Source organism: Tyto alba, unplaced genomic scaffold (assembly GCF_018691265.1).
Source record: "Tyto alba isolate M040663 unplaced genomic scaffold, T.alba_DEE_v4.0 Super-Scaffold_23, whole genome shotgun sequence".
Classification (NCBI taxonomy): Eukaryota; Metazoa; Chordata; class Aves; order Strigiformes; family Tytonidae; genus Tyto; species Tyto alba.
The window spans coordinates 18193687-18199611 of record NW_024881297.1 but is presented as its reverse complement, the minus strand read 5'-3'; positions in this window follow the sequence as shown (position 1 = coordinate 18199611).

The following is a 5925-nucleotide window of genomic DNA, read 5'->3' as shown; positions in this document are numbered from 1 at the left end:
GACGATGTTTCTTCATAATTCTTGAAGACTTCTGTGCATTTCTAAAAAAGTGCACTTGTATTTGTTGAACCCCCTTTTCAAAAGCAGGTGACAAATGGGCACTTGATTTTGCAGCAAAGCTTATGTTTACATTCTTTTTTTTTTGTCATAGTAAACATTACTCTTTCAGTCTGGGTTTCCTGTGGATGGGAACTCATAGTCTGGCTCCTTGGTTGCACTGGGGAAAGTCATTGGTGCCTACTGAACGTTCAGTGGCAGACTGGGCTCTGAAGCTCCAGTGCGGTGATTGGCATGGTGAGCTGAAGTAGACTTGATAAAGGGTGAGAGGACAAGAAGAAGAAAAAGGAGGTAGTCTGTTATCTCAGGTATGCTAGAAGCTGGTATGATCTGTGTAGAATAGTTTTGCAAGCTGTGCCTGGGGTCTGATCCCAGGTTTCATTAATGGGCATAGCTTCCCAATCAGATGTCGTGGAGAAATCGTATGGGAAGGGGATGGGGATTAGTTCAGCTTGGAGACAGAAAAGTCTACAGAGGGATTTTACTACTGTCCTCAGCTTCCTAATGGGGAGGTTACAGAAATGATGTGGCCAGTCTTTTCTCAAGAGTGCTTTGCAAAAGGAGGGGAATTGATGGTGGGTCATGGTGCAGCAAGGGCAATCCCAACTGGATGCCAGGAGGACAATTTTCATAGCGGTGGTGATCAAGCGCTGGAAAGGGTCACCCAGAGAAAATGTGGGATGTCTGTCCTCAGAGACTTTCAAAACCCCTCTGGACAGGTCCTATCTTCAAAGTTGGCCCTTTGCAGGAGGTTGGACCAATTGAGCTGTAGAAGTCCCTGCCAACCTGAATTATTTAATAATTTTGGTATTTTAACCACTGTGAGGCTGCATGTCCCTTACTTCTGCCAGGATCATACCCAGTTGTCTGCATTAGAGGGAATAACATTGCTACACATTCACATCTATCAAGTGGTAGAGAAGAAGGAACAGTGTACCAAAGAGACAATATCTTTCCTGTAGCTATCACACTCGTATGCTATAGCAACTTTCCGCCTCATTTCAGGAGCAATAAATGTTGTTACAAAAGTAGTCTGCTTTTTTCCTTATCCACAGCCAGCATGTCAACATCGTATTTAATTTACATTGCTCTGCATGTAGCATTTCATCTTAATGAGTTCTTTTCCCTCATATCTTCTCTTTATACTTTATGGGAGAAATGATTTTGATCCATTCCATTTTCTCTCCGTGACTGCTGGCTGTCAGTGTCTGTTGTAGCTTAAATGGTGTAGGACAAGGTAAATTTAAATCCAACCCAGCAAATGGCTGTCATCAACAGATGACAGCCTCCAAGTAATTTAGTGGATTCAGAGCAGCCTAACAACAAGCAATGTTTAGAACAGGAATCAAGAAAAAATCAAGTTGAAAATAGCACATGTTTTGTGAAGCCACTAAATGTGACCATACGTTGGTCACCCCATTTTTATGTGCGCCATCTTTGTTAACAGAGGAGAGCGATTTTAAATATACTGTTGACCAGGATGCTGCATAGCCATTGCAACACACTGGCTGTTGCTCTATAAACTGTATGCCCATATTGCATATTGCATGCAATGTGCTAAGCTCTGTGAGGTTATTTTTTATTTAAACCTGCAGGAGAAGACCAAGAGAACCCAGCAATTCATTTACTTGTACGTTTTTTTGGAAGAGAGCCACTACTTGTGTGATTCATCTGCACTGCCCAGACACAGTGTTAGGTGCTATTGTTCTGCTGCACTGGGCAGGACTAGGAAAGGCTAATACAGCAGTGTAAATGTATGACAAGGAAATTGTTTTAACACTTGAGCTGCATAGACTGAGAAGGGTGGGAGAGTCCTTGTTAAACAAGATTGCTTTTTATTCTGGAATGGTACACGTAGTGTCCAACATAGTTTGAAACAATTTAGTTGTGGCTTTTTCTACTCCTGACTCAAAGCACATCCAAAATGAAATTTTTAAAAAATGCTGAATGAAGTTTAAAAGCTTATTTAATGCATATTCCTGACAGAGGCTTCCTGATTCTTCATCTTCTCCCATGTGTATGAGTCAGAGTACTAACATTTTTGTAACCTTGCCTCTGGTTACTGAACAGCTTTGCACCATCACTTTGAATTCACTATAGTGAGATGAATGTGCTTACATGAAATATAAAAAGCAATTAATGCCCAGCCAGGTCAGTAGGGCACTGATACATTACTTTCAGTTTTACTTTGGGGACTCTTCAGGAGAGGTTATGGACTGAAGCAATATATATCCTGGTAAGGAACTGCTAGCTCAGAGGAACAGGACATTGCTCTGCCTCTGGGTAATGATGAAATTCAGCTCTGCAGAGCTAGCTGTAAGCGTGGTATTTGGGCATGAATTTCCTAGCCTGTTGTGTTGCACATATGCAAGATGTACAGGCATGGACACGCTCTGGGACTATCCTAAATTTAGAGTTTGGCAGACTTTTCTGCATGCTACACTATATTTAGAAGCTGTGCCTCCAATAGCAACTCCTTTCCCCTCTATTCTCTGCTTTTATACCTTTGAGACGTATTTATACTTTGGTCTATACTACCTATTGACTAAACACGTGGAGGTATACTGCTTTCATGGTATTTTTTATAGCAAACTAAATCTTCAGATATGAAACTACAACTGCTGTTATAACTACTAGCATAAATATATCATCGAGATCTTCTCTTGGTGTTTGGTCCATTAATCCATTGCAAAGACCAAGAGGCCTTTGAAACAATAGCTTTTGACTTTGAATTCCCAGTTAATGTAGCTTAGGTAGGGCACTTTTGCATATCCAGGTTGTTTTTCTCAATACTGCTCCTCATGTACTAATGACAGAAAAGGTTTAATGACCAGCTGGAGTCCATCCCTGATTCGTGCTTACCCTGAGTGCCACAGCTATTTACTTGACCCAGTTACAGTAGGAAGTGTTTAGGCCACCGAGAGTGGGGGGAGCATCTTCAAGCCATTTTACAGGACAAATTCTGGTGCCTCTGGTTGCAACTCCTTTCTTCTCACATCACACTTTTCCCTTCCCTGTGACTTGAGCTGTTTCCTGTGCTCAAATGTGAAAGTACTGATGGTTTGACAGGTTTTGACTAGAAATATTGCCAATATATTGTGCAGATATATTAAACCAGTGTTTTGTTTAGTTTAATTCTTTTAACTGAATTGGAGGGCCAACTTTACATCTTTAACCTCATTTAAAGGCCATCAGGGAAACTTGGCTCACATACTCCCAGAGCACCCCGGAGCTCCTTACAGCATCTGTTTTTCTTATGAAGACAAGGTAACAACCACTGGGAAAGTCTGTGCATGCCAGAGGAGAGCACTGGGCATGTTTCTGAGGAGTCCCTACCCCATACACTGGGAAGAGAGCTTGCTGTGTCCCCAGGTCCCCTCCAAAAACCAGTGTGTCAGAGGAGCCTGCACAGCCAGACTCTGGTGGTTCTTTTAAGCTCAAGGAGACTGAGCTAGGGTGGCTCTGCAAGGAGGCCTCTTTCTGGTGTGGCCAAGAAATTCTCCTTTGGCTCTCTCTTATTCTCTCTGGGATTATCTCATTAGGGAATAATAAAGAGGAGGGTGCCAGCAGGCTGTTGTTACACGGTTTGGGCACGTTGCTTAGCCTTGTGCCTCAGGTACCTGCAAAGGGTGCCAAACACTTACTAATGCTCATCTCAGATTAGGTACTGTTAGCATGAAATAGCTGATTAAAGTTATACCTCGTTCCTTTCTCATTCAACATTTCCTTCCCTGAGGAAAAGAGTCTGTATTGATATACCACTCTATGGGGAAAGCTAATATTCTTTTCTATAGATAGCTTAAAATATTTAGTTCATTTTTCTTCTCTCATTTTTCTTCTTCTTCAAACTCCCAGGGCTGTATGGGGCCCCACAACATGTATACTTCTTATCTGCTTCCATGGAGATCCAGATACCCTTTAAACAGTGGCCGGAACATTAACAACTCACAGCAGAGCAGAGGAGGGCAATTTAACACAGCAAACAGATCATGCTTGAAATCTGTGAAAAGCTAGCTTGTCTTTTTTTTCTGCTGCCACTAGTCCATTTTTCTGCATTCCTTTTGCTCACAAGGGGGAGGTACCCATTTTGGAGGATGATATGGAAAAGTTCTGGAGGATAAATACCAGGTAGAAATGTAATCTTAAAACAAGCATTTTTGAACTTTAAGCAAAGTCCTTCACACAGAAGAAACAGCATCTGTAGGCTTTGTCAAAGCAGCTTTCACTGGAGTCAGGGGACACTACTGGAGAAGTGGGTGCTACTGCCTCCAGGTTGTCATTTCCTCCTACCCAGGAGCATCCAGAGGTCCCAGCTGGTCCTGGTCCCAGTCTCCTGTGCACCGCCTGGGAAACACAAATAAACCCAGGCTGGGTCACAGTGAGAAGTTCCCTTCTTTACATCTGGCATGGGAAATGAAGTTTCTGCATTTCTCAAGAAATACATGTCCTTGTACAAGGAGGAAAGGCTTGCAAGGAGGGTTGTTAGCAGAAATGGTGCCTGAGCTTGCTTTGAGAGAAGCTCTCGCCCTGTGCCACGGCTCTCCCACCAGCACTGCCAAGACAGGTGGTAGAGAGGTAGGATGTTCAGTCTCTAGGAGGCTTCTCAGCTCTCCCCAGCCCAACCAGCACTAGAAAATTACTTCAGCTGCCACCTTCCTTGCTTTTGAGGAGATGATCTTGATGAGACAGAGGAAGTGCAGGCCCCATACTTGCTACTGAAAAGCTGTGGCTGAGGGTGGTCCGGAGGGCATGCAGCACATGTTCCAGGCAGAGAATGAAGGATTTATTTTCTTCTGTCTCTAGCCCAGAAGTTTCACAACTAATAAATTAAATGAATACTTCCAAAAATGAAAAATAAAAAAAAAAAACCTCTGGCCCACAGAGCTCTGAAAAAGAATCACACAATCTTTCAAAAGATTTTTTTCATAGTCATTTATTCAGATAGCACCCAATAAAAATGCAAAGCTGGATTGTTTTGAGTGGTGGGAAAAGTTTTAGCTTAAAATAACATTAAACAATCAAAACACAGTAAAAGATAAATACCTGGAGTGCAATTACATCTTGCCAAATGCAGACATGGTCATATATATATCTGACACCTATAGCAGTTTGGAAATGTATGATCCTGTAATATTTCCCAGATAATTAAGTACAGCCAAGATTTGTGCACTACACAGCAACCTGAGCCCAATTGCTGCTTATGTACTCCTGGATGCTAGAGGGGTGTGTGTTTTCACAATGAACACATAAATGAATAATCATAGTGGTCAATGAAAATCTGAAGATGAAGATAGAAAAAGTCAACAGAATGACAACTTAAGCTGGCACTTAAGTGGTCATCTTTAAAGTTTTTTCTCCTTAAAATAAAGGAGATAAGGAAAAGAAAAATAGGTAGGATAGTTTATACTTTTCAGGTTTACTTCTTCAGGATGATTTGGAATTCAGAGGGGAAAAATCCCAAACCCTGCATGGGTCTTTAAGTTCTTCAAAGACCTAAGTCCTGATACCACAAAACAGATAGATCTGGATATGAAACAAAATGAAATTAATGTCTCTGCATTATTCCTAGGTCCAGAACCTGAAATTCAGAAGACTCTTTATCATCTGGGAAGGGAAATCTCTCTGGTTAGAGGATAGTTTCTGGATTCAATGTGTATCTCCCACTCTATCTGTATTGCCCTTTGAGTGAGGACTGCATTTCAGGTCTTCCCATTTTATCCCGTAGGTAAGAGCTCTAATAACTTAGCTACAGTCATACTTGTTCTGTGAAGAATAAGGAGCAAAGACAAGAAGCAATGCACCTAAATTATAGAAAGGGAGATTAAACATTAGCAAACCCTTTTAAATATAATACTGGTAAAGCACTGG